General features: G+C 42.5%; 1 long non-coding RNA gene across 1 annotated transcript; it reads right to left on the bottom strand.

Annotated features, from left to right (window-relative positions):
• Positions 1-8,612: 8,612 nt before the first annotated feature.
• On the bottom strand, positions 8,613-17,754 carry LOC116440534. Its single transcript, XR_004238663.1, has 2 exons — positions 17,421-17,754; positions 8,613-8,677 (listed from the first exon to the last, which is right to left on the bottom strand). It is a non-coding gene; the product is annotated as an uncharacterized LOC116440534 (long non-coding RNA).
• Positions 17,755-27,274: the final 9,520 nt, after the last annotated feature.

The following is a 27,274-nucleotide window of genomic DNA, read 5'->3' as shown; positions in this document are numbered from 1 at the left end:
GTGAGCGTATGAAAGTCTGATTGTGAAATATGATCCAGAATGCATTTACTAACAGACAAAACTCAAGACTCATTTCTCACACAAGCAGGACTGTTAAAGTCAGTAATACTTTGCTTTTCCATTACAGCCAACAGGATTTCTGCTGCACAAAGGCTAAGCAAAGCAAAGATAGAAAGATTTGGTACTTGGAGAAGTAACGCTTTCATTTGCTAAAACCTCATGTGTGCAGTAGGTAGAATTAATTTAATTGCAAATAAATGTCAAGAAATAAATTAATGAAATAATACTAGATTTTGCTAAAAGAATATGTTATGGATAAGATATTCTTTTGTGTCAGTCTTCCTAAAGAGAGGGAAACAAAGGAAAATGGGTAGGGGAAAAAAAGGCTGTACTGAAAGCACATACAGAAATCAAACACAGGAAAACTGTTGGGGACTTAATAGTGCTAGAGGTAAATTGGCCACTATTCTTTCTATCAGAAAGGGACCAGAGAATTTGATTAAATTAAACAGGAGCCATTTCTTTGTTCCTGAGAACAGAGAAAGCGGCATTTTAACCAGACAACTGAGACAGAGAACCCAGAAAAAAAAAAATCTATTAAAGAGATAACAAAGGAGAAAAGCACTTATACTAATTCTGTCAAAACTCATGAAGCATCCTGAGAGGTTTACAAAGGTGATATTCTTCTAAGGCACGTAAAGACAGCTATAGTAGAATATTTGTGGTAGGTCCAAAGGAGTGGTGATTTCCTTACAAGTTAAAGGCCCAGTAATCCCTATGAAATAAGCTAAAATGCTACATCTGTGAGGGTCAACAAAACAGCACAGCTGTGTGGCTTAGAAATTAAATGCCATAAAGACAAAAGCACTCAACCTCTGTAACACTGAAATTATTTCAAGAGGCTCTGTAGAAAGGCAGGCCAGCAGATTTGATGAATATTTTAGTTGTTTTACCTAGAACAGGCACCTGTCATGTCCTAAAGAAGGGGCCAACACTCGTATTGATATAAATGAGAAGAAAAAAAGCTTGTGCTTTCTTGAAGTTGGTAATATCAATTCAGTATCCTCTTATCTCCATGATAATTTATAATATTTACCAGAGTGTAAAATAAAACAAAACCCTTGCCCGAACCTATATTCACTTAAATCATTGTTCACCCTCAAGCAGAAAATAATTCTAGCTGTCTACAGTTATGTATTTGTCAGATTTTCAAATGTGAAGAAATAGTCAGTTATCCTGTAAAAAAAAAGTCTAATTCTCCTATTTCTGATAGATCCACACAGAATGTATTTTACAACGGTTTGTAAACTAAACACATTTTGTGCAAATACAAAGGTATCTTAGTAGGGCTAATTTAGGGTAGATACTGATTTGAGAGCAAAATATGACCCATCAGCTTCCATATTTAAGTTAATGCAAAGATTTATTAGTCTTCTAGGTAAACATTGACCTTGGCTTCACCTTGGTCAATATTTACTTCTCAAGTTAATAAATCTTTATATTAACTGCAATTGAAGTCACTCTCTGCTTAAAAGATAAAGACCAAACAGGTCCTCATATGAAGACAGCATTCGTCAGATAAACTCTGCAGCTTGATTTATCTTTTTGCCCACTTGCCTTAAAAAAATGGTAATCCATAGATGGTGAAAGATGCTCCTCCCTGGAGGGAAAATGGTTTGGTTTTTTTGGTTTTTTAACCTGCAGATTTGTGCATTTTACTTATATTTTAAGGTAATGGCACCAGCTTTTTGTCTCTTGCACTTAGGAATCTTCAGTGTTTCCAGGATGTTACATGCCTACACAATCCATTTACCTGTGGGCAAGCCTGGAGACTATTTTACTCAGTGGACAGCCCTCTTGCTCACTGATGCGGTTTCTATTCGGTTTCAAAAAGATGACATGTTTAACTTTTTGAAATTCATAGCTATTTTGGAAAAAGGTGCTGACTGGGGGTGATGAGAATGGCACTGCAATGAAACCAATAATAAACAAGTCAACTAACATGTGATGACCTTGTGAAAACAGGAAACGTTGAACTTATCAGAAGAGAAAAGACATCAAAGACTTGACTTAATCCAGCTACCAGAAATGGGAATCTGAATTACTGTAAAAGAAATTGTCTCAAGGAGCATTTGGATAAGTAGAAGATGAAGTTACAATTAGGGATTTTCTTGAAATTAAAAGTGAAAAGGAAAACCAGACAAGAACAGATTTACACATCTTCTCTTTCCATGATTTAAAACATTATTGCACTGATTAAAACCTCACCATGCTGTTTTCTCTGCATTTAACTCGTGCTTTTAAAAGCCAAAACAAACAACATATGTTTTGTCCATGGGTCTCTCTGATGGAGTCCAGATTAGATTATACCATAGTTCACTTTTTACTGGATTCTGAACAATATCAAGTCTTTCCACTTGCAGAAAAATTGAGGACTTGATGAGAAATACTCAATTACAGAGAAATTAAAAACTGAACTTACAGAGAAAGAGAATCAAAGCCGAAGTAACTTCAGAAACTAAATGGAAAAGCTGTTTCATTTTTTAAAACGTATTTAAGATCTCAAATAAACATCAACCACTTCACTTATGCAGGCATTCCCTTTGAAGTCAATGGGATTAGCCATGGATAAAATTCATCCTAAATTCTGTGTAGAAAGACAGGTACAAAGTCACTGAATCACTTAAATCCCACAGAGTCTCAGGCTTAAAAGCTGCAAAGGTTTCTTGTTAGTCCTTTGGACTGGAGTGCTCAAAATGTGGAAAACTGGGGGCAGGATTTGTCCTCACAGGGAGATGCTTTAAGTCTCTCCAGTCACAGTCCTCTCTTCCATCCAGCTGTAGTTTCAGCATCCCCTTGTTTTCCCCATGCAGTGCTGATGAGTTTACAATGATGCTGTGATGCCTTTCTGCAGGCAGTGCAGGGAAATGTCATGCAAACTCCATTAATAAATCATCCTATTGGCATAAAGTCTTTGAATGGCACAGCCAGCTCTACTAGCAACACAATGTATTTGCATGGTGTTGTGCGTGTAAAAAGTATATATACTCATCTCTCAACCCCAAAAAACCTGATCCACGGTTTTATTTCTTTTTTTTCCCTTTCGTTGAAAACAGCAGCTTAGTCAGTAAATGACGAGGCATACAAAGGGATACAAGCTCTATAAAGCCAATGGTGACTGGTATAATACACCTCTGACTTTCATTGTAAATGATGTAACTATTCAGAGCTGTACTTCTCTCTACAGTTTCTTATTTCTAGTTCATGAAAATAAAACAGATAGAATTTCAACATAGTGATAAAATCTGCCAGGATTTTAAAAGAATTTTTAAAAGAATAAACATTAATAAAGATGGTTTAATTTACTGGCATGAGAACTGGGGGCTGGGAATGTAGTCTGTTTGAAGGCTATACTGCGAGCAAGTGGCAGTCCTCAGAGACGGAAAACCAAACAAATTATGGCTGCTGACTCCCAATATTCCACTTTAATTGGTGGGGGTTGTCCCGAAGAAAGATACATGAGCCTTTCCCGGCGGCAACAGGAATGTGACATATACAAATACAGGGGCCCATTTGCTTTTGAGTCATTCACGCACCCGCATGAGACGTTCGCGCCGGGAGGCGGCCCGTGTGCCCCCCCGTGCCGCTCACGCCGCGGTGCCGGCGGCAGCGGACGCGGCCCGCAGAGCTCAGAGCCCCGGCTCGGGACGCGGGACCACCCCCGCACCGGGAGCGCTCCTGCGCGGCTTCACCGCACTCCCGCCCGCCCCGCCGGGGCGGTTCCGTGCGCGGCCCGCGCCCGTCCGCAGGCTGCGGTGCGGGGGCTGCGCGGAGCCCTCCCGCCCGCGGCGGGCTCGGCCGCCCGGTTGCCATGGGACCGGCGCCGGCCGCCCCGGGTCCGCCGCTCCGCCGCCGCGGCACCGCTCCGCGCCCGGCACCCGCCGCCCTCCCGGAGCCGCCGGCTTGTGGCAAGGGCGAGGGGGGCTCCAGGGCGCTCCCGCTAATTTTAACAGCCTTCTTCGTTTTCTCTCCCCGAAATCAGGAGGCCGAAATTGCCGGAGAAGCGCCCCCGCCCCCGCGCCGGGGCTCTCGCCTTTGTTGTGCTGAGCCCGGCACCGGCGAAGGCGCCGCTAAATGAATGGTAAATTGTCTTTAAAAGGCGCTGGCGGGCGATGCCCGGTCCCCGGCGAGCCGGCGGCGGGGGCGGGGGGGCGGCCAATGCCTGGCGCTGGGACACAAGAGGCATATTGGGGAGGTTTCAGACACCTCTTTCCCCATTTAATCCCCTCTCACCCTGTCGTGACCGGTTCCCCGACACAAGGAGTGCCGAGTGAGCCGGACACATAGGGTAGGCAAGGGCGCATGTGTGTAATTAATAAAGTAAATTAAAGGGTTTTAAAAATTAATTCTACTCATTTAGTCACGAATCTGTTAATGAGGCATGGAAAGCCCCCGGGATCGATAGTCGGGAGTAAAACCGAAGTAGGTAAAGGAGGTGCCTGCTGAATGGTACAAGGTTTATAGAGGAAGTATCCGTATCTCAGGCGACATAAATATATATAAAAGGATGTGTATAAATCTTTGCCTGCTCTGGCGGGGTCTGGATTCCATCGGCACGATGGAGGCAGCCGCCGTCTCCCTAGTTTATGGGGCTCCGAACTTTCCCTTCGCCGGTACCGCGGGGCTGCAACCTTTGCTCCTCCGCATCCTCCCAGCCACAGGAGCCTCTGGCTCCTACCATAAATATTAATACTCTGCTCTAGTGCGAGGCATAATTATCTCCCCTTAATTGCAAATTCAACCAAAAATTGAGCCTGCTGTCATTCAGGCACCTCTAAATTATTGTAATTAGGGCTTTTTTTTATGTCAAGTAAATCCCTGGGCTGAATGTTAGTCCTTGTATGCAGTAGTGCAACATGTAAACCATATGCTGTGCCGCTGCTCGGGAAACCCCACCGCCGGGAGAAGCCGCCCCTCGCCCCCGCTCCCGGGAACCGGCTCGGCTCGAGGCAGGGAGTCCGGGCGGAGCGGAGCAGCCCTCGCGGAGTCCCGCGGGGTCTGCCGGCCGCGGCAGCGCCGTCCGGCACCGGGGGCGATGCGGGGGCGATGCTCCGCACCGGCACCCACAGCTGCCGCCCCATTTCGGAACCGGCGTCGCGTCCCCCGCGGCCGCCGGGAAATCCCCTCTCGGAGAACCGACCCGCTCCCGCTGCTCGCCCCGGCCCTTTGTTCAGGGGTCGGAGGGGCCTGGGATGGGCTCTTGGAGCCAGGCAGGACGGGCTGGGCGAGCGCCGGTTCCTCAGTTGGGTGTTGAGCCACCTTCCAGCGCCGGTGTGGGGGCTGCCGTCTGCAGGTGCTGCCCAGACTCGTGTCTGTTCCCATCGTCTTTTGGGAGTGAGAGAACGAGTCGGTCTCCAACACAGACCCCTTGAGTGGCCTGGCCCCCTGTCGCTGAGCCAGAAGCAAGGCTACCGGAGGGCACAGCGCAGCGCCCGGGTTGCAGATAGTGTTCCAGCCACGCCTCTTTCCTCACTCAACCAGCCCTCTGAGCAGTGGGCAGAGCGCTACTCCTGCGGCCTGCAGCCCTTCCCAAGGCACCTGGGTTCTAGGGCCTTCTTCAGCCTCGGGAGATAAGCTTTGTCTTTCTCCCCAGTGCGGTGGTAACTGGGGACTCTATTCCTGACCAAGGACATGCATCATTCTGTGTGAAGCTGGGGTGCTGTGCCGAAAGGAATACCAGGTTTGTTGGGCCAGCAAGACAGACAATAAGAAGGGAGCCCAAATTCCATGCTGAGGACCTTCTGCCAGGATGAAGGGAGCCTAGGTCTCTCTCCCTTATGAGATTTATGCACTTCATGCAGTAATTCTCATACAAAATACATAAGGAACCTTTATGTCAGATGCTGGAGTTGTCCACTTGCATGTGATCTGCTAGTGCTAGTGTTCGCGAGTCTTATATCCTGCCTTCCAAGCTGAAAGGCTGAAAACTAATAATTTGTATGGAAACACAGCATCAAGCTTTCAGAAAACTGCTTAAAACCACAAGTTTTTAAATTAGGGCTCAGGAAATGATGTACCACAGCACTAGGTGCAAGAGCCATGTGAGTACAAAGTGTTGTTAACCAGACAGGAGATGCTGCTGGCTCTGGTTGTGATCTCATGTTTGGTGGCAAGGCTGTGTAAGGAGCTCTTCCTCCCTTATCTCCAGTTTATTCATTCCTGTCCTTGTGCTGCCTGCTGTGCTGGACTTCCAGAGCTATTTGTGTGGCCATGAGCAATGAAGACTGAAGGATTGTTATGGCTATATTTTATTTCCCCCCCAGTTCTAATAACTCGGAATTCTACTGGGAAATTGTGCACCTCCCTTTCCTAGGCACATTCCTAAAATGTGCCTTCATTAGCACAAGTCACTCAGGACTCATCTGCAGCTTCTGATTTTCCAAGCCATGTGATGGAGTGCAGGATAGATGGAATTATAATCAGTGAAAAGTTTACTTTTCGTGATGTGTAGTGTTCTCAGTGGAAGGGTTTTTTCTGAGTAAGAAATTCACACAAGAGAATTCACATCAAAAGAAACAGTGCATCGAATGGAGCATTCAAAAGTAGGAAATGACAGGATGAAGCTTTTCCCTGTGAGTTACTATGGCCTTACTATAAAGGGCTTTTGGTCCATTTAGATTTTGAAATTTTACCTTATCTTTGCTGCAAGACTCTCTCATTTAATGCAGAAGATGCCACCTGCCCTGCAAGTGAGTCCAGACTGAGTTTCAATCTTTGTCCTGCCCTGGCAGGGGCTGCAGTGTTGGGCGGGGAACAGGAGCAGGCAGTGCTTTTCCTGAGGGGAAGCCCCACAGGCAGCAGCTTTGCCTCTGATGAGACAGCTCATCTGTCACCTGAGCTGGCCCCTGCCACAAACTTTTCTGAGATGGTTTTTCTGTCCTGGGCTTAGTTCTGGCCCTTAAGGAGCAGCTGAGACCTGAACTGAAGGGGATCTGATTTGGAAAAAGCTTCTGCTTAAGCCGTTGAGAGCTATGCTGTGAATCCACGAAGTACTACAAAACATGAAAATATCACAAGACTCAGCTCTGAGGGTTTCCAGTTTGAAGATCCAAAACTCAAGGCACTGACATGTCTCACTGTGCCTCACCTGGGGCCTCCCTGACCCTGCCCATGGCCCAGACCCCGTGCCAGCCCAGCCTGTGGCCGTTGGTCCCTGCCCCTGCCCTGCTGGCCCCAAGGGAGCAGCCAGCCCTTACTGCTCCCTAAAGAAAATAATTTGAGAGATCTGATGTTTCAGCTTTAATTTTTTCCTTTCATTTTATGTCTTGCATATACAACTAAGAGAATAATGCCACCTTGCCTCTCAGTGATGTAGTGCAAATACATTAGTATTTCTAAAAAAATGAGCTGGCAAGGTGGGAAGGCCAGAGAAGGCCCCACAGAGAAAGTGGTGGCAAAGTGAGTGCCTGGAAAGCCCCCACTGGAACACAGCTACAGCAGCTTCCATCTTAAGGCAACCACATGGGAGTGAAGAAATGGATACTTCTCATTTCATTCTTTCTTGTTGTCGTGAGCAGCTAAATTTCTTAAAAACAAAAAGGTCTTTTGAAAGTTACCAGACATATTAGCTGCTCTGTAAATAGCAAAATAATGTTATGCTGTGGTATTTTTCAGTCTGTGGCCTGTTACTTGCCTCCTCCCAAAATTTTACTTGCTGGAGTGGTTTACAGTGACAGAGGTGACCCTGTTCTGGCCCTGTTGAAGTCAATGGGAATTTCTCCCTGATTCATGAGTGCTAGTATTTCCCATAGGGCAAAAAAATTTGCATTCCTTTGCCTCCTTAAATTCAGCCAAGGTCAGTGCAGATTTGGTGAATCCTAAGTGTTACAGAAAGCTCTTTCCTTGAGCCTGCAGATACTGCCCCTGTTTGAGGTAAACTGAGTTGTGTTTTAAGTTCCAATTTTAGAAACAAACACAGATGTTAGAATTACCACCTATGAGCAGGAAACCAAGACGGTGTAAATGGGTCAAAATGCTGCCTAGGCTTGAGCCAGAGAAGTGTTTTATTTATGTAACAGAAACCATAGTTTGTTTAGAAGGGAAGTTTTAGATTAAATCATAGTCCTTTAGAAACCGGGATAGTCAGTGACGCCTGTGTTGTTGTTAGTTCTCAGTAATTCTGCAGAGTTAACATCTGCTGTGTATTTTATTTGTACTGTGTATTATTTGCAACAGTGTTAATAACATTGTTTGCAATACTAATAATACCGATTTCTGTGAACTTGTGCTGAACTGTGTGCAAGAAAATTATTTTGGATGGTACTCGTGGGGCCAGTAACATATCACCTGTGAATTTGCAGTTATTAATTAGCAGGCTTGGTTGGAAAGGCCACCATGCAGTTATAATGCCCTCAGCATTAAAGCTCAGCCTGAGCTTTGTCCCGGGGGCAGCATCCCACCCCGATGGGCAGGCGCCACAGCAGGAGGGATCCCGGAGGAGTGGTGGTGGCTCTGCGGTGCCTGAAGTCGGTCTGACAGCATGGAAATGGCACTCAGATGTCTCTGGCCTGCTTGGTAATGGAGGAGGATGTGAGAAGAAAGAGAACGTTTCCAGAAGAAAGAGGACGTTTTTCCGGAGAATATATTTCTGTGCTGATGAAGAATTTCCGCTGAGTACCTTCGCAGCAAAGAAAAGCGGTTAATGAGATGCAGAGCTCCTCTTTGCCCAAGCTCTCACAGTGCGCTCCTTGCCAGGATCCAGCCCTTGCTAGCTGTTCTAACTTAGTCTCAACCCAGATTTTCTTTGTGCCCCCCAAAAAAAAACAATTTTGGGAAGCAAGCCTTGTGCCCCGCAGCTCAGGAGAGGAAGGCAAGAGAGGGACCGTATCCCATGGAAACTGCAGGGGGCACAGTGTCATTACTAGAGGGCCGGGATAATTAGATGCTGTTAACTTGCCTACCCTAGCGACGAGCAGAGTGGGGCAGTGAGTGGCAGAAAACCAAGCCCCGGCTCTGATTACCCAGCCCTGTACAGCTGCCGTGGTGTGATGCGAAGCCAGAGCAGCGCCGAAGCCGCTGCGGACCCGAGGCAGCTCCTTGGCACGGCTGCACAGTGGCAGCGAGGCCTGTCGAGATGCCCCGTGTCACGTCGGGGACACAGCCCGTGTCATCCCGTAACACAGCGCTCGCTCCTGCCTGCAGCAAAAGGGACGCCGTTCAGGAGGATGTGCTCAACACCCAGCACTGAAAATTGAAGGGAATAGGTTTGCCTCACCTTTCCAGAAATGTTAAAAAGCACTGAATATAAAAGAATTCTTGTTAACAGCATGCTTTCTGCTAATACAGAAATTGTTTTATCTTTGAAATATATTTGTTTGGAAGCCGAATACATTCACTCTTACTTTTGGTGTATTTTTCTTGCACGCAGCTGTGAGGGCACAGATCCCTCTCACCTGTTCTGGGTCAGCAGGATGAGGCATTTTCTTTTAGTGTGGGGACATAGATAGGGCCATTCGAATGTATCTTGTGGCTTTTTTTTCCTCTGCAGAAATGCCTTGTATAGCTGACATCACCAGTTCAGCAATCTACAGTGCTGAATAATCGTAAACATGTTTGTCCTACTTATTGCCCTGGAGGATTTTTCCACCTAAGATATTTAAAGGAATATATTGCTGTGACATAGGTCTATTTCAGAAATACCGTCAGATTATAGTACTGTTAAAGTTCATGGATTTAGTAATTGTGTTCCCACAATTAAAACCCAAAAGGTTTTGCCTGTAGATACAGAACTCTTTACCAGCTGAAAATGCTAGAGCTGTCTAAGCAGAAACATTTATTTTATTTCTATAAAAACATCCTCTCATATTAAATATGTATATGTGAAGTGACTGTTTTGTGGTCTTAGAACTGACAAATCAGCTCTAGAAACATTTGTTTCTCTGGTGTGGCATCTCTGTGAAATATAGCTGGGTACATAAGGAATTTGATACCGCTTGAGCACTTGCTCTTTCTATACCCTCGGGATAGTGTTAGATTTTCTAAATTTTCTCCCTCTAATATTTGTCTCAAGGGATCAGAACAAAAAGTACAAGCTGTTTTTTTTTCAAATTATGTCCATGAAAATCACAGTTAAACAAGAGAAAAATACTAACAAATTTAAAAAATATAAGGATTGCTTACTCTTATGTAAACTTAATCTTTAGGAAAACAGAGGAAAAGAAAAAATTATTGGGGAAATAGTGTTTCCAGAGCTTCTAGGAAGTGCTGTTAATAGTTTATTAGAATTTTTTGTAGTAATTCATAGAATTTCAACAAAAGCATTAATATTATTTAGTAATAATTATAGAATTATTAGTAATTATTAATTTTAGTTATTTCCTTGTTTTGTTTTTATCTGATACCAGTGTTATTTGCAGATTACCAGCCAAATAGAGCATTATAATTTATTCAGATACTTTACTACAAAGCTAGTTAATTAAGGAAGTTTATGAAATGTTATCCAAAATACCCTGTTCATAACAGTACAGTGAGTTGGACCATATATCCTCCTAGTAAAAAAAAATGTATCTAGTAGTTCTGCATATATTTAACACTAGAAGGATTCATTTAAGTCATATATTTAGGTGACTGCATTTTTAGCTAGTAAAGGAGTCAAGCAGAGAAGAACCTGCCAACTGCTTTCATAGATGGAATTAGGAAAGGAGTCCAATGGAGAAGAATCTGCTGAGTACTTTTCATACATGGAGTTACTTATAATCCGTTTTCCAGCTCAGCAGGTTCCTGTGATGAAAGGGAATTGATTAGAGAAGATATGGGCGGGGGATTCCTGCAGGTGAGGCACGGCTCAGCTGCAGGGAAGATGAACCTTCCCCACGGTTTCTTCCCTCTGCCATGGCAGCACCACCTTGCCCTGACCTGGCCTGCTCTGCCCTGGTTGTCCTGGAGCAGTCGTGCCAGGCACATCTTGGAGGGACAGCTTTCTTCCCCTCCCTTGACTTCTGGCCTGTCAGCACCTTTCTGCATCTGGGGCTAAGCTCTGCTATTTCTGAGGGGAACCAGAACAAATAATTCTGCCCATCTGCCTTCACCCCTTCCAGCACTTCCTACAGATTTGTGTTTTGCGATTGATCCTGGGTTCCTAATGGAACTTTACTGTGAGTAAATATTCACGTGGTGTATTAGTGCCTGTTACCTTGGGGGATTGTACTTCCACTTTTCCTTGTGCAGGGTGCTTAGACCCCCTCTTCTACCTGAACTCCTGTTCCTCTGAAGATGTATAGGAACTTCATAGCTCAAAGCAGTCTGTACCTCCCTGTTACATTTGGTTAAAGCTGACCAGAGAATCTGCATGAGAACTGGATCATACACATACAGAGACACATGGTGCCTTTGCATCTCGGTTTCCTTAGGAAACGAAGTTAAAAAGAACATCCGTATTTTTCCTAAGATCAGAAGCCAAATTAATACATCTGTGTCCATGGGGAAATCCTTCCTTTGTGACTCCTGTACTTAATAGCAGAAAACTTAAATGCGATACTTGAAGAAAATAATAGCTGGCTTCATGAGAGGCTACAAAACTTACAGGTCTGGCCAGTGTCCATGAAAGAGTTGGGTGGAAAACTTATTCCAGGGTCAGGAAGGAGAACAACTATCCAGCCCAACCTAGGCATGCAGTTAGTTGTTCCTTGGTTCACACTTTTATGACTTGTTTTCCAAATTTTTATCACTTTTGTACAGCTTTCTATAAGGAAGCTGAGAGATTTAGAAAAGTGGGCATCAGAATTGCACATAGTAGTGGTCTTGGGAATGAATTGTACTGTAGCAAAATCAATTCCTTTCACTCAATATTTCCATTTGCACCTTATGCCACAGGCTGGTGTTCTGGATGGCCTTTTCAACTTCCCTCTGAAAAACTGATTTTCAACATAGTCTTCTGTTCTTCCAGCATCCCCTGCATTTCTGATTTCCATTAGACTTTTCTGAAATATCCTGTAGGGCATTTATCAGAGCCTTATGAGCTCTGGTAAATGTCCTGTGTCCATTTATCAGAGCTCATAAGAACAACATGTTCCCTTCACTACTTTCTGCAGACCTTGGTTTTAGTGCCATGCACAAGCTCTTAGTGACCAAGCTCTTATGACATTGAGTAGACCATTGATGAATAGATGCAAAGGCTGAGAACTACTCCCAGGAGAAGCCCATTCAGATATTTTCTAATTAAATGTCATCTTACATTTTGATATTCTTCATTAAGATAGTTTTTAATCTCTATGTGCCTTATTATCTTTATATAAAGTATCACCTATTGTGTGGTTCCAAGTCAGACACCTAGGGGAGATCCAGCTGTACCAGCACAGCCTCCTTCTGCTTTCTACTCAGCTGTCCACTGATGTCAGGCAAAATGGTCCATACCTTCTGAGTAATTTTTCCGTGTTTTAAAACAAGGAGGCACAATTTGGCATTTGCTGTACTTTTAAGGGAACCAGGCTGTCCAGGCAGAGAGGTGAGAAGCTTGGTGTAGGTACAAGGGCTGTGGGTGGGCCTGAAATGCAGAGTGGAGGATGGGGCAGAAAGGGGTCAATCCCAAAGAGAAAGGCTGGAAGTCTGTGTTGATTTTTAAAGCAGGGATGGGATCTATGGTTCCTAAATCTTTTTCAACCACAAAATAGCTGAGTTTTCTGGTGAGTTGTGCCTTATGTTCCCTTCTAGTGCTGGTCCATGCAGATGTAACAACATATTCCTGCTGCCAGCTGCTTTCTCACCTCAGGTGGCAGATGTGTTTGTGGTGAACTTAAGGATGCCAGCCCCAGGGGTGGTGAGCCCTGTGGTTCAGCATCCATCCATCTAATACAATTGCTGCTTTTGGGGGGTTTTGCCTTCAGTAAAATTTCTTCATTTGCCGTAGAGGTGGAATAGCCATTGTTTAATGATTAAAGCAGCCAAATGATGGTCTGGGAAACAGGGGCCTATCCTTGCCACTGCTGCAGGGCTCTACATTTTCCTGATGATATTATTATTTAAGCCAAATCTTCTCTAGGCAATCACTGTTTTCATGTTTGTGAAATAAGACCTGTGGTAATGCAAGATACTCAGAGGTGGAGTTGGTATGATGAGAGCTGTGCTTTGAATCTATGAAGTTCTATATAATGTCCAGTGCTTTGAAAATAGGTCACAGGCATCACAAAATCATTATTTATCTTTTTTTCCCCTAACCTGTCTCCAGTTCATGGTCTATAAAATGGGAGTAATAACCATGTCTCACATCTAATGTAGGAGAAAAATAACACAAAATTAGAGAAATTATACATTTGATGCAGTGATGAATGTCCATAGGGAAATGAGTAATTCCTTTAGGATAGTACAGTTTCAATAGCATGTACAAATAAAGTCTTGAATTATACCTTGAATAACAGGAAGAAAACAGAATTCTGGTCTTGTGTTTGTTAAATTAACACCGTCTTCTCTGCATGGAATAACATAAAGACCTTGTGGTTGAACAGTGTGCAATCATGTAATCAGAGATCATGTATTAAAATCTGATAAACAGATAAGCATCTGGAGGCAAATCAAAGTTGCCCAGATCTTTAGTTCTATTGTTTTCCCAAATCCAGTGTCAGAAATCCACTAAAGTGTTAAATATTTTATTTCAATAGACTGCCTGAAAGATTATTTATCAGAAGAACAATATAAAGAACATCACGAGCTGTTTTGTGTGTCCGTCTCCCCATACTCCCTCCCTGCCTGTTGCCTTATACATGTCGTAAATCCTCTACATTGTTGCTCTCTAAGGAACTGTGCAACTGGTTCATTGTTCGTTTGTCAGTTTGCATATGCAAATGGCACAGCGCCATACATTTCAGCAGCAGAAAAAGCTGTTTCTATAATCAGGAAAACTAGCAATTAATGAGGTGGGAGTACGAGCAGATATTGCTATAGGCAGGAACAGCAGGCTTTTGTGCCGCTCCTCCATGACTTTCTGTGTCTCCGCCTGGGTTTTAAAACTGTTACGTAGTCGAGACAGCTCCTGGTCGTTGTCTTTCCAGTCAGTTCTGCCTTCCAAGGGCTCAGCACTATGTAAACAAGCAATTGAAAACTCATTCCCTCTGAGAATGAATTTGAAGGTGAGGAGACTCGATTAGAAAAAACTGACGTAACTGAATTGCTTTTAGAAATGTCGTTTCCTCAGCAGTGTGTTGCTCCCTGGGCTGCCTTACCACTGAAGGTGGGAAAATAAGAAACTGCAACAATTGAGGCAAACAACGACCAGAGATGAGCATGTGTGTGAGGGCTAGGAGACCCTGCCTGGAGGGACTGTGGACAGGAGATGCTTCATTCTGGACATTTGCTCTGCCATATCTTCTGTGTATACTTCCACATTACCCCTGTATTTATCTAGTAGCACTCTACTCTGGTATAAACTGACATATTTTACAAATGGTTTGGATTGTAGCATGGTATTTAAAAGGAAACACAGATGTTAGAGAGTAATTCAGAGAGGAAATGAAAAGAGGAAGAGCATCTGGAGACTTGAGTCTGGGCTGGAGCTCTGGTTGTTGGTTGATTTAGTACTCTGGGGTCTTTGCAATCAGATCTCTCCTTTCTGCTTTTAAGTAGGTGCTCTGAAGTATTCCCCAGCATACCTGACTTTGTTCTGGGTATGGGACTGTGCACTGTGCGAGTTTGAGGCTCTGGATAAAGCACAGACAGAGGAATTACTTTGATACCAACTCCAGTTGCAATAGTCACAGCCACAAGTTTTAGATCCCTTTCAGATCTTATCAACCTTCTAGTAACACTGGTGTCCACAAACAGTTGTCTGTTTTAGGAAAACTTTGGCAAAGGACAATCACCCAAAGAGAAGAGATTCTGGGGACTCTACCTAAGGGTTTTGTGTTTCAGTCACTGCCCTGAGTCCAGGTAAAGCTAGCAAGCCCACTTCTTTCATAGGTTTAATAGACAGGCATGTGAGCATCTGCACAACAAACTGTTACACCACCTGTGGCGATGATAAATATTTTATACTGTGCAGAATTTGTGTCTTGGTTACAATTGCTTGCATGTTTCTGTTGTGCTTGTGTCTGTTTGCTGAGTTTGTGCAGATGGTATCTGTGCATCTGAACAGGCTTGACAGAAAATTCTTGTGTTATTCATCTTCTCTCAGGCTGAGAAATAGAGAGTTCAGGAACAGTTTTATGTTGGAAATGTAGTGGTGCAATGTTATCATAATTCCCTGGTATTTGTTGGGAGAGGTGTTTCCTTAACATCCCCACAGCCCTGTACTTGCTCTCCCTCAACCTCTCTTTGTCCTCAATGAAATGTGAGATTTAGTGAATTCTAAGGCATATACAAAGCCAGTCTCTTTACTCAGTTAATTTTATTATTTAAATAAATATTTTTATATTTTGTACCCTTCTGTTGACTTTGTCAATGCATAGCCCTGGAAATACTGAGTGATTTATCTTTTACTATCAGGGATGTAGTTTATGTCTCCTAATAAGTAATATAGCTGTTATCTGTGTTTAATGTAGAAATTTCTTTCTTTCCTTGAGCTTTGGTGCTGTATATTATATGCTATCTAAATCTAGTCAGACTTAAAAGCATCATACAAGACATTGGATGGAGATCAACCTTAGGGTCAGTTCTTTGTTATCTTTGGAGTTTGCCTGGAACAGTGTGAAGGAAAAAGTAGAATCAGTGAGATGAGGAAATGCAGGTTTTTTTTCTGCAGACTTTTTTTCCAATTTATATTTAAACTTACCAAAAAGAAAATTCTAAAGACAAAAATTCATTTTTTCTTTCTTTTTTTTTTTGAGATATTTCTTCCTTCCGTTTTATTTTTTGTTGGGGGAATATTTTGTTCTGCTCTGGGGTATTGACCATTTTAATCCTCTAAACATGATATTCAAGCCTCCTGGATGTTTCTGCCAGTGCAGCTAATTCAGGCTCCTAGGACTGCAGTGAGAGAAAAGTATGAGAATACATACAACACTTGTGGAGGCCAAAGGTATTAAGGGGTTCAGAGCCGGGTGGGTCCACTGAGGGCTATTAAACATAATGGCCCAGATGCGACTGTGGTGTTGGTGGAGATGGGGACTCTAAACACAAACTCTTTGGTTAGATCAGAAGATTTTGTAGTGTTATATATGTGGCTTTGGAAATATTTTTATTTAGTGTGTGTCTGTTTTCTAGATAACTAAATCATGTATGAGTGTTGCAAGTCTATCAGGGTTTTTATTTCTCAGAGATAGAAAAGAAAATGTACCCTTTACGTAGCTTCCTTTAAATAATATAACATATAGGAAAGTATAATAGATTCAGCTCTAGGCAGGCTACACAATACTTGTTTTTGAGGCACTTGTTCTGTTCTTTTTGGAAATCCAGTGGAATATTATCAACATGAATAGGATTGAACCATAAATGCTTAAAACTATCAAAGCTAAATATGTGCAATTTAGCTAGCCACAAATTACATACAGTAATGAAAATACCACCAGCAGAACTTGTAAAGGAGTGTACATATGGGTTATGGTGAGCTTCAGCATTTAGAGGAAAAATGATGAAAAGAAAGAAGAAAAGCAAGCTGCTTATGGAAATCATTTTCTGGCTATCCTGGGTCATAAATAATCTGTGCCAAAATGCACAAAAAGCACTAAAAATATTTCTTCAATGCAGGTTTGACTGTTCTAGTATTTAAGTTTGCACAACTGCACAACTGCTGTGTGTGTAAGTTGCCTAATTTTTTAAATTGTTGTTATCCCTTCTGGTGTAATGAAGTCTCTATAGCTAGGACACAGAAAAGTTTGCAGCCTTGAACCTTTTACAGAGTTAAAAATAAACTTCATACATAAAAAAAATCTTAATTTCTTTTTAAAACCAAATGACACCATTGTTGATTTTAAGTGAACAGGAACTTGTAGGTTGTTTTTACCCCACATTCATTGTCTTTTAAAGATAATGCAAGTTTTGATGGTGCCTTTATGCTCCATCATTCTCTTCATATTGTGAAAAATGCTTTCATGTTTCTGATAGGGAAATGATAATTTGCAATCTTGAAGAGATTGTCACATAAAGGAGACTGCATGTACGGAGCTGCATATGCTGCACAGATGAGGTAATGTCTGTGGTGCACACTTGAGATTAACCTGTTTGAAGCACAGAATACCATTTTAATGATGAACTAAAAACCAAAGGGGGGGTGTGTGTGTGAACATATTACTTTGGGCAAAAAGGTTAAGAAGGTTAAACGTGAAAGAAAAACACCATGCTGCAGAAATGAGCTGGAGAATTAATGCATTGTCAGAGGAAGTTTGGAGGAAAAAAAAGTATCTTCCCAAGATGACATATGACTTAATGAGGGGCTGAAGAAATGTAGTGGAGGTGTAGAGGGAAAATAGATAAAAATAATTCCTGTTTCCTCTTACCATCAGACTTCCAGGTGTTACATGTTTTCTTTGCCTCTTGAGTCTAATAAAAGACTTGTGGGAGTCAACGAAAATATTTTTGCCTCTGTATTCTATTTTCCCCAATAATAGATATTCTGAGAAAAAAAAGGAAACACCATGATAGTCTGAAAGCCATTCCTTTAGATGACATAGATTGCAAATTATTTTCTTCAGGACAAGCAGTGCAATCTTGGGTCGTAGTTCAGCTTTTAAACCAGTTTTGATCAATTTTCACAAAACCAAGGCTTTAAGAAAAGTATTGCCAGACAGCTTCAAAATCTACTTACAATTGCAAGTGATATGTTGAAACATAACTTTTTGAAAATAATTGAGATATCATCAGTCCATATACTACCTGAAATAAACTGTTTTATATACAAAGAGGGGGAAGAGCATGTTTCATAAACTACTACACTGAAGCTTTAGAAATGCAGCACAGTATTGAATATCTAGATAGATTTAGTAATTGATGAGGCTTTGTAGCCTAATGATTGAGAGATTTTTCATTTTCCAGATGTTAGGAATTTTAGCCTCTGTTGTGCAAAGAAAGTTCTTGCTTTAATTATTGTATTTCTTTTAAACTGGAATTGTAAGCTGCTTCGCTAACATGCTGCATTTATCGTGACAGTTGTAAGAGTACACCTTCAAAAATGGATTTTGTGTAATTGCAAAAGTGGATAATAACAAATGTCAGCAAAACTTCAATTGTTTGTTGATGTCCCATTGCCATTAGTTACAATAATATACATTATATTTACAGGACAATTATATGAATATAGAAGTCCTTAGATAATTTTTTTATAATTGTAGAATCTAATTTTTGATAAACAAGTGGAAGAAACACCTATAATTAAACAACTGTACATAATGTTCATTAAACAACTGTACATAATGTTAATGGTTTTATGCCAACCAGCAAGAATCTTTCCCCTGGGAAGGCAGCCAGAATACCAGCAGAAGCATGATGAAGGTCAGTGGATTTTAATTCAAGGATTAATGACATGAAGTGTGTCAGGGGGGGTTTAGGCTGGATATCAGGGAAAAAAGGTTCTTCCACTGGAGGGTGGTTGGGCCCTGGAACAGCTCCCCAGGGAAGTGGTCACAGCACCAAGCCTGACAGAGTTCAAAGAAACATTTGGACAATATTCTCAGTCACACGGTGTGACTCTTGGGGATGGTTCTGTGCAGGGCCAGGAGTTGAACTCGATGATCCTGGTGGATCCCTTCCAACTCAGCAGATTCTATGATTCTTTGCTGCTTCCAGTGAAACTGCAGCTGCAAGTGGTGATTTCATTCAGTGCACCTTCCTGTACTGCACCTAGAGGAGTGGAGGGAGGAGTGCATTTGCTTCATATTACATATATTTCCTGGATTTGCTTCATATTACACTGTGGAACAGGGATTGGTGTCCTTGTGTCTCGCAGGCCCGGCACCACCAGCAACGCAGCGGCTGCGCCGTGTTCACTCAAACCACGGAGCGAAGGCTGCCGTGCCATGCCATGCCCATGGGGCTCTCCACACAAAACTGCTACACTTTTGTTGTGCTTAGCCTGTGCAGTGAGCCTGAAGCTTCTGGAAAGTGTTGGATCCACTGTAAATGTGCAATAAATTTAGCACTTGGAAGTATTTTGGGCTTACTGTGGGTGTGTGAATCAGCTGTGCATTGTTAATGTTAAATTGTGCAGCCTGTTAATGGCACATCTGAAGCTTCCAGGCAGTGTCTGACCCATGGTGTGTAAATGTGCAGTCAGAATCACAGGTGGGGTTGGCTTGGGAGGGACCTTTGAAGACCAGCCAGTCCAACCCTGATGTCTTGGGCAGGGTCACCTTTCACTAGGACCAGGCTGCTCAGAGTCCCCTCTGGCCTGGCTTCAACCATTTCCAGGGATGGGGCACCCTCAACTTCTCTGGACAACACGTTCACCTCCCTCACTGTAAAAAATTTATTTTTTATTCCTAATCTAAATGTTCCCTCTTTAGATTAAAGCCCTCACCCTTGGCCCTATCACAGTTGATCTGGACAAAAACTTCAGGAAATGCTTTTCATTTCCAAATGACAAGTAGCTGGAAAAGGGGCCTTGTTTGGGAAAATCTGGGCTAAGGCAGTCTAGTGCAGATTGCTGCAGAGCTGGTCAGTGCCTTCTGACAATCAGGGAGACTTCAGCCTTGTCTTAGGTTTGTTGTTCCTTTAAGAGGGTTGTGTAATGCCAGAAAAAAATTTAAAAAGTGGGGTTTTTTCATTATGGCTTTGCACTGTCTTCCCATAAGCTGTGTATGAGGCAGTGATGGAGTGGAGAATGTGGAGCTTCTGGAGACAAAGTATTTTGGGGAAACAGGTACAGGTGTGCATCCAAGAAAGCAAAGTGTGCTCTGCCTGTTTCAATGAATCAGCTGAAGAATGGATTTTTTTTTTTCTTTTTTTTTAATCTCATTGGAAATAATTTTGCTTTCTAGTCTTGAACTTGGAGGCTATTTTTAATTTTAAGAGGATTTCTCTCTTGATGAGGTGATAACCTAAAACGGCACAGGAGGGTCTAACTCAGCTCTGTTTTACAGTCAAGCCTAGTAATACAAAAAGGAAGCTTGAAAAGAAATTGTTAACTTTACACATCCAAAGTTGTTCACTTTTCTGCATGTGTATTTATGGTTTTGAACATTACACTACAACTTACATGCCAAAGAAATACTTGGATCCCATGCAGTCCTCCAACTGCTTATCTATATCCAGAATGTTGCTGTATATGTAGAAATACACATATTGCATAAAAACCATCTTGGAGAAGAAGCAAGGAAAAACTGCCCAGCAAAGGACAGGAGGGGATCTGAGGATGGACTCCTAAAAACAATGAAGAAAATCATCGAATCATAGAATTGTTTAGGTTGGAAAAGACCTTTTAGATCATTGAGTCCAACCATTAACCCAGCACTGCTAAGTCCACCGCTAAACCATGTCCATAAGTGCCACATCTACATGTCTTTAAATACCTCCAGGGATGGAGAGTTGTAAAAGACTGAACTGTTAAGTGATAATGGCTCAAAACATTCCCCTATTTGTGGAGTGTGTAAGGGTGCTTTGTTGAGATGGAGGTGAGCTTTTGGGCATATAATAGCTACACCTCCGATCTGGTAAAACAGAGGGTGAAAGAATGAGGGCTTTGAGCAAGATAGGAGATGGATCCTGTGGAGACAGATTGTGCCTCTCCTCATGCTAAATTGTCCTCCCTTGCACAAACCACTGGGTTGTGGGGCTGCCCCTTCCTGCCCCTGGGGAAATACTGGGACACTGGCTGTGGCCTGGGGTACTCATCTCTGCTGATGGGCCGTAAAAGACTCCACGGCCGCTGATGCAATGGGCAGCTGTGCTGTCTTAGAAGGTGTCAAGGGCTCCAAGCATCCCATCATCAACACTATTGCATCAAGCTCCCCGCTGGAGGAGGTACCTGGGCATTCCCACCTGAACCTGAGTGGATATAATCTCAGCAGATGGTGTGTTCCAGAGATTTTTCCCCACCACTTCTTCAGGACTTCCTCCTCCACCCGATGGATCTGCTCTGTGACCAGGACTACAAGCAGCCAAATCTTGTTGTGGGGCCTGTGGGTGATGAGATCTTCACTCTGTTCCTGTCTCTCTTCCTTTATTCTGTGCTTCACGCTCTTGTCCCTTCTCTCTCTTTTCCCTTGCACATGTCCTTGGATGATGTTGTTGCACTTTCATGTGGCAATGCTTTTATGTTGTTATATTACTATAGAAAATAATAACCAAAATGGCTACACACCTGCTTTCCTTTGCAACCAAACTGTTCTACAACAAATCCTATGTAGGTATGTTCACAGACACAGATCACTCAGGGTCGTTTCACTCTAATCTGCCCAAAGGGATCTATTAACAAGAACCTGGGTTACCCTCACCTTCTGTGGTGGGATGTAACAGGACTCCATCAATGCCCTGGGCAGCCTGTTCCAATGCTTGATAACCCTGTTGGTGAAGATTTTCTTCCTATTAGCCAATATATAAACTGCCCCTGATGCAACTTCAGGCCATTTCCTCTTGTCCTATCACGTATTACTTGGGAATAGAGACCAACTCCCACATTTTAAGTTGAAGTACCTCAGGAGAACCATGACTAGCACCTGCAGGACTTGTCCCAGTTGTTTATAGAATTTTTCATCTGCCTCTTCAGCCTGGTTGGCAGGTCTGTAACAGACCCCATCATGATACCTGCCAGGTTCTTAATCATAAAGACAATGCCAGTGGTACCAGCATTAAGCTCCAGTCAAAACTGCCCCTAATATACAGGGTTTCCCCACTTTCTCTCCTTCCTTCCATATCCATCCTGAAGAGTTTGGACCCCTCCATTGCAGCTCTCCAGTTGTGTGAGCCATCCCACCACTTCTGTCATGGCAAATATGTCACAGTTTTCCTGCTGAGCAATGGCTTCCAGCTGCTCCTATGCGTTGCACTGGTGCAGATAGATTTGCACTGGTCACAAGGTTGAAGCCTGAACAAAAGCCAGAGGGCAGAAGGAATGTCACCACGTTGGGAAATATGCACTCACAGCTAATACTGTTGCTGCAGATGGATTTTTCAGGCACAATAGCTGGTAGCTGTCCCAGAACCAGCACAATTGGTACTTCTGCCCTAGAAGCAGCTGATTGTGGGTGTTGAAATTGCTGCCTTAAAATCAAGTCAGGCCATGAACACCCCTTTTCTTTGTCCTTACTGTTTCTGTCTAGAGTGACTTCCAGGGCATCTTTAGTAACATTTCCCAGGCGCATCCACCAAAGGTATCTACTTTTTTCATTTTGTTACCACAACAGCTGCATATTTCCCCGTTTGCAGCCCCCACCCTTGCCCTGAGGACATGATAGTAGGCTGTGAACTTCTGGAGTCAAGGATCAGTCCTTTAACTGCCATAAAAAGTAAAAAAAAATCAATCTCAATGAACCTTGGCATATTTTTCTAATTGATGTGAATGAGATGAAAGGGATAGCTGACTTCTGTGACCTCTGGAGGATAATTGTGTATCATGTGTTGCATGAATAAAGAGGTGTGCCATAGCTGCAAAAATGGGAATTGACACCATTCTGCTCTTTAACAACATCCACTGGTGTGTGACATCCAAGAACATTAACAGCTGTCACCCTTCATTTCTCTTCTGCTCACCTCCCACATACTTTGTTCATTTGCATGATGAAACTTGGTGAGTGAAAGAGTTTTATGCTTACAATTATTGAGATTCTTGTTCCAACTTATTTTCATAAATGCAACTGTAATTATTAGTCTGCTGGTACTCTTTCCATCTTCACCAGAGCAAGACAGCAGGAAAGTCAGCAGAACATCTGGGCAGGTTCTTCTGTATCTTGCTGTATTGGAACTTGGAGGAGGAGTCCCTTGACATAAGTCCACATTACAGGTAAGATACTTATCAAAGGAATAGGTTCTTCAGTGGTGCAAACTGACACGTACATTGTTAGGACTAAAATTGCTCTCCCAGGTTTTTTTTCCAATAAAATTATTTTGAGTTGATTTTGTGGTATTTCTTTCTCGGTCAAAAATGAGTAATATTGAAAAGGTTTTGAGAAAAATTGCTTCATATTATACATTTGTGAAAGAAACACTGCATTAAAGCTTTTGTGTCTGGCTGTAAACCAAGCTTCTGTTATGTCTTACTTCCCATGCAAGGTTTCAGAGCAACTAAAGCTGAAGAGCATCATCTTACTACACCATTTCAGTCAACTTAGAGTTGAAATGGTCATGCTTGTGTTTTAAATTATGTATTTAAGCATCTTTTGGAATTGAGAAGGTCTAACACAGACAGAGTGAGCTTGCTTTCCCTTCCCTTGGTTAGGATAGAGAGTTCTCCTGTTGCATTGAGAAGCTGCACGGTACTAATTACACTGTAGGAAAACTAGCACATACTCTGTGTGTGTGCTGGAGCTGGATTTGTTCTGCTCTCATCTGGTCTGTGGGAATTTATTTAACAGTTGAAAGGATGTTTGAGCTGGCTGTTAAGTACTACAGGAGCATTAGGCAAATGGGACTGAAGATTCTGTTCAGGAGAAGGTCTGCTCAAACATCTGTCTTGATAACTAATTATACTCAATATAGTTATAGTCAGTAAACCTTTTGGTGAGAAGTTTGACTCTCCTTTTAAAGCTGCAGTTATGCTGTAAAGCTTTTAGTACAAGAACAGTCATACTTCTTATGCTGGTACAAAGCAGAATAACTTCAATAAGCATCCTAAGGAAATACTGGGACGTGGGCTAACAACGTAAGTACTTTTACCAAGATGTATCTAGATCCATGGTAACAAAGATTGGAAATACGAGTTTATGCTGGCACTGTTAAAACAGCAACACCTTTTAGTTTCACAGGGACTAATTTGTGTGAGTCATGGATGATGAAAAGGTTATGCTTGAAGAACCTGGTTCAATAACTATTGAATTTAGATGCAGACTTTTCTGGGCTTTGGATCAAGTTATAATTTCCAACTCAAGTTATTTGTAAGTTAGAAAATATTTCAAATGCCTCTGGATTTCTTTTGATGTGTTGAATGTGTTCCAAAGTGAATAATGGTTTGAAGGAATAACATGTGCTTGACAGAGGGAACTTCAGAAATAGTACAACTTGCTTTTTACCACGGTAAATCTTTGCTATAGGGAAGTCATAGCTAAAGCCAGACCTGATTGTGACTGCACAGGGGGCAGTGCAAAGGAAGCTGATGAGACCATTTTCTATTACTCTGATTAAAAACCAGACCAGTGCACTCCAGGCTGTGAATTAGTTTGGAAGGTAACATTTTGATTTGTGGAATAAACAAGAAGGGGCTAAAGCAGTTATTGTGAGCAGCTTGCTTGAAAACCACATTAAGCTACACAGGAGGTCTGTTTAAAATTACTTCATTTAGCAAAAAAGCAACAATTACAATTAGAAACAGTTTGGCTGTTAACATCTAAAACTAATTTCCTAGCTGAGACTTCATGGAAATATCTGTATGATATGAAAGACCTAAACCCAAACATTGGTCAAAAAATCCTGAGAATATCTGGAAATATGTTTGTATGTGATCCTTGCCTGGTTTCTCTGAACTATCTAAACTTTTCCACCTTTTATTTTCAGGAGAAACTGTGAAATGTAGCCCTCTGGTTATGCTTGGTTGTGAAATTAGATTTCTAGGAGCTGGCAAGTCCGCTAGCTCTCTTATGAAAACTCTCTTCTTTAGTTGCTCCATGTAATGAGAGAATGTACGTTTGGAAACATAACAACAGTTTTTCCAACCGCTCCTTTCTCCCAGACACAGCCTCTGTATTTATGTGGGCTGTGGCTGCAAAAGCTACGCCTGCCCGGGTGCCCACAAGGTCCAGCAAGCACAATTCTCTCTGAGCAGGGTTTCAGCAGGGTTTCTGTTCTACTCACAGCTTGTGTAACTCATTTACTCCCTGACTTTGGTTACTCTGATCCTATTATGTCCCAGCTGCATTCTTTACACTGTCTGCCTATAAAGCACAGATTAATTTAAGCTGATAATTTTGATCTATAAAGCATTTAACAGCATAATGCTTGGCTGTTTGCAGATCATCTTCAGCCATCACTTTCTGGGTATCTGTGTATGTTTCCCACCCTCTTGCACAATATTAGAGATCTATACTCCTCCTTACCAGGGTGCAACCTGCTTTGTTTCTCACCTGTTTGAAAAAGCTTATTTTTTAGTGTTAATATGTAAAGGAATTTGACTAGTAACAACAGTTCTGTAACTTCTTTCTCCTCTTCTGTGAAGCCATGTTTGTCAAGAATCCAACAAATGCTGTTTCAGTAATAATCTTGGCAGTAAATGCACAGCTGCTCAGTGGTAATGTAGGGCACTGTGCCTTTGGAGAGGGTCTGGGTAATGAGCCCTGTTCACCAGCACAAGAAAATATATGACAGTGATGCCATGAAGATTTTTTGCCTTTTCTTTTATACCCCTGTTACACCTTTTCTACAACTTCTGTATTCTTAGTGCTTTTTGCCTACATTCTTGGACTTATTTGCCAAGCTAAGAGACTAAACATTTTAGAAGCTTCGTAGCTAGGGATCAGTGTGCCTCAGACCCCAAGGTCCTCTCCAGAACACATTCTGTGAACCAAGATAGAACCATCCAGGGGAAGGCTCCTTGGGGAGGGGGGCTCACTTGAGCCTCTCATTGGGGAATCTTTGATAGATATGCTAATTAGTAAGACCTATAATGTTATACCAAATCTTTTGGGGTGTGCATTGGGGTGCATTCCACCTGGATGTGGTGTACCTAAGGATCCTTAAAATAAATACCAAGGTAAAATCCCATTTCCCCTTCTATTTGACTCTTGATTTTAAGACCAGGAAAAGGCATCAACAGCAGCTCATCTCTGGATGGTTTTAAGTACAGAACCCCATTTTGGGAAAGCATTTTGTATTTAAAACATTTGTATTCCAATTCTTCAGAATAACCATACATTTAAAACATGAGCCTTCAACTGCAATGGATATTATCAGACTGAGTGACTTCTAGGATATTAGTTGTGACCTGCTCTTCCACTGCAGCATCATGTAATGAATTGATGAGAGACACTTGATGCACCTTCCCCAAGAGGGCAAGTTAGAGCCCTGCTTGATAACTTAAAGGCTGAACTGAGGGTTCAAAGCAAACCCCCAATACTTGAGAAGGAAGAGCTGCTCCATAGTGGACCTTAACAGAATGAGAGTGTTTTCACACCCATCTTCTCATCTGAAGAGCCTGTTCCTTTTATCAGCTCTCCCTTGCCCAAATGTGCCCATGAAAACAATCGTGTTAGGCCAGACAACTCAGCACTCTGAATGGAGCCACAAGGTGTGCTTGTGGGGACTGTGTCTGATGAAGAGGCTGAGTTAGAACGGTGGGAGATACAGGCTACACAGTGCTTGAGGAAATGTTTCTGTCAGAAGAATATCCCATCCAAACAAAGTGTTTCCACAGACTGGTTTGGGTCACAGAAAAAGCTTATTTTGATGATGGAAATGTTTCACGTGGCCATCTTCCTGCTCAGTCTTTTCTGTATTAGCATACTATCATATGATACAAGTCCAGCAGTTTAATTATGTTTTACAGGGTTATCTCCTTGAAGCTTTTACTGCCTTGCTTTCAAATATGCTGTGGGGTTGGTTTTTTTTTTGTTTTGGGTGGGTTTTTTTGTTTGTTTGTTTTTTAGGGTTGCTATTGTCTACTTTCTAGGCTGATCAGTTCTCTCTGATTTGTTCCACTGCTCTACTTCCAATCCTACATCATAGCACTTCTCCCATTATTTCAGGTGAGAAGGGAACTATTGTAAAATGCTTTTATGGTGTTGTCAACATAATATCTTATGCCTTTCCTTTTGCATTATAATCTTTATGGTCTGAGATTTTTCTCTGCTCCCATATGGGATTGTCCTCCCTGACCCCAGAGCAGATGCAGATGATGCCAAACCCAGGGAGTATGTTCTCTGTAGCTTCTTTGTGTTTTGTTTCTCATTCTCAGCTTTATTTATTTACTGGCCTCAGTACTGTCTCTTCCTTGCTGCTTTAGAAAAGGTTTTTTGGTTTGTGCTCTCCTCTTACCCAAAATCCTTGTTACCACAATCTGTGGAACCCCACTAATGACAGGCCTCCACTCCAGTCTGATGTCACCCCATTCACTGTAACCCTTTGTGCCCAACCCATGAGCCAGTTGCTCACCCCCCACATGATGTGTTTATCCACATGTGAGCTGGACATCTTGTGCAGAAGGACACTGTGAGAGACAGCATGGAAAGCTTTACTGAAATCCAAAAAAAGATCACATCAACTGGCTCCCCTTGAT

The sequence above is a fragment of the Corvus moneduloides genome, chromosome 1 (assembly GCF_009650955.1).
Source record: "Corvus moneduloides isolate bCorMon1 chromosome 1, bCorMon1.pri, whole genome shotgun sequence".
Classification (NCBI taxonomy): Eukaryota; Metazoa; Chordata; class Aves; order Passeriformes; family Corvidae; genus Corvus; species Corvus moneduloides.
Note: the sequence above shows the minus strand (reverse complement) of the source record. Positions and strands in the feature narration are given on the sequence as shown.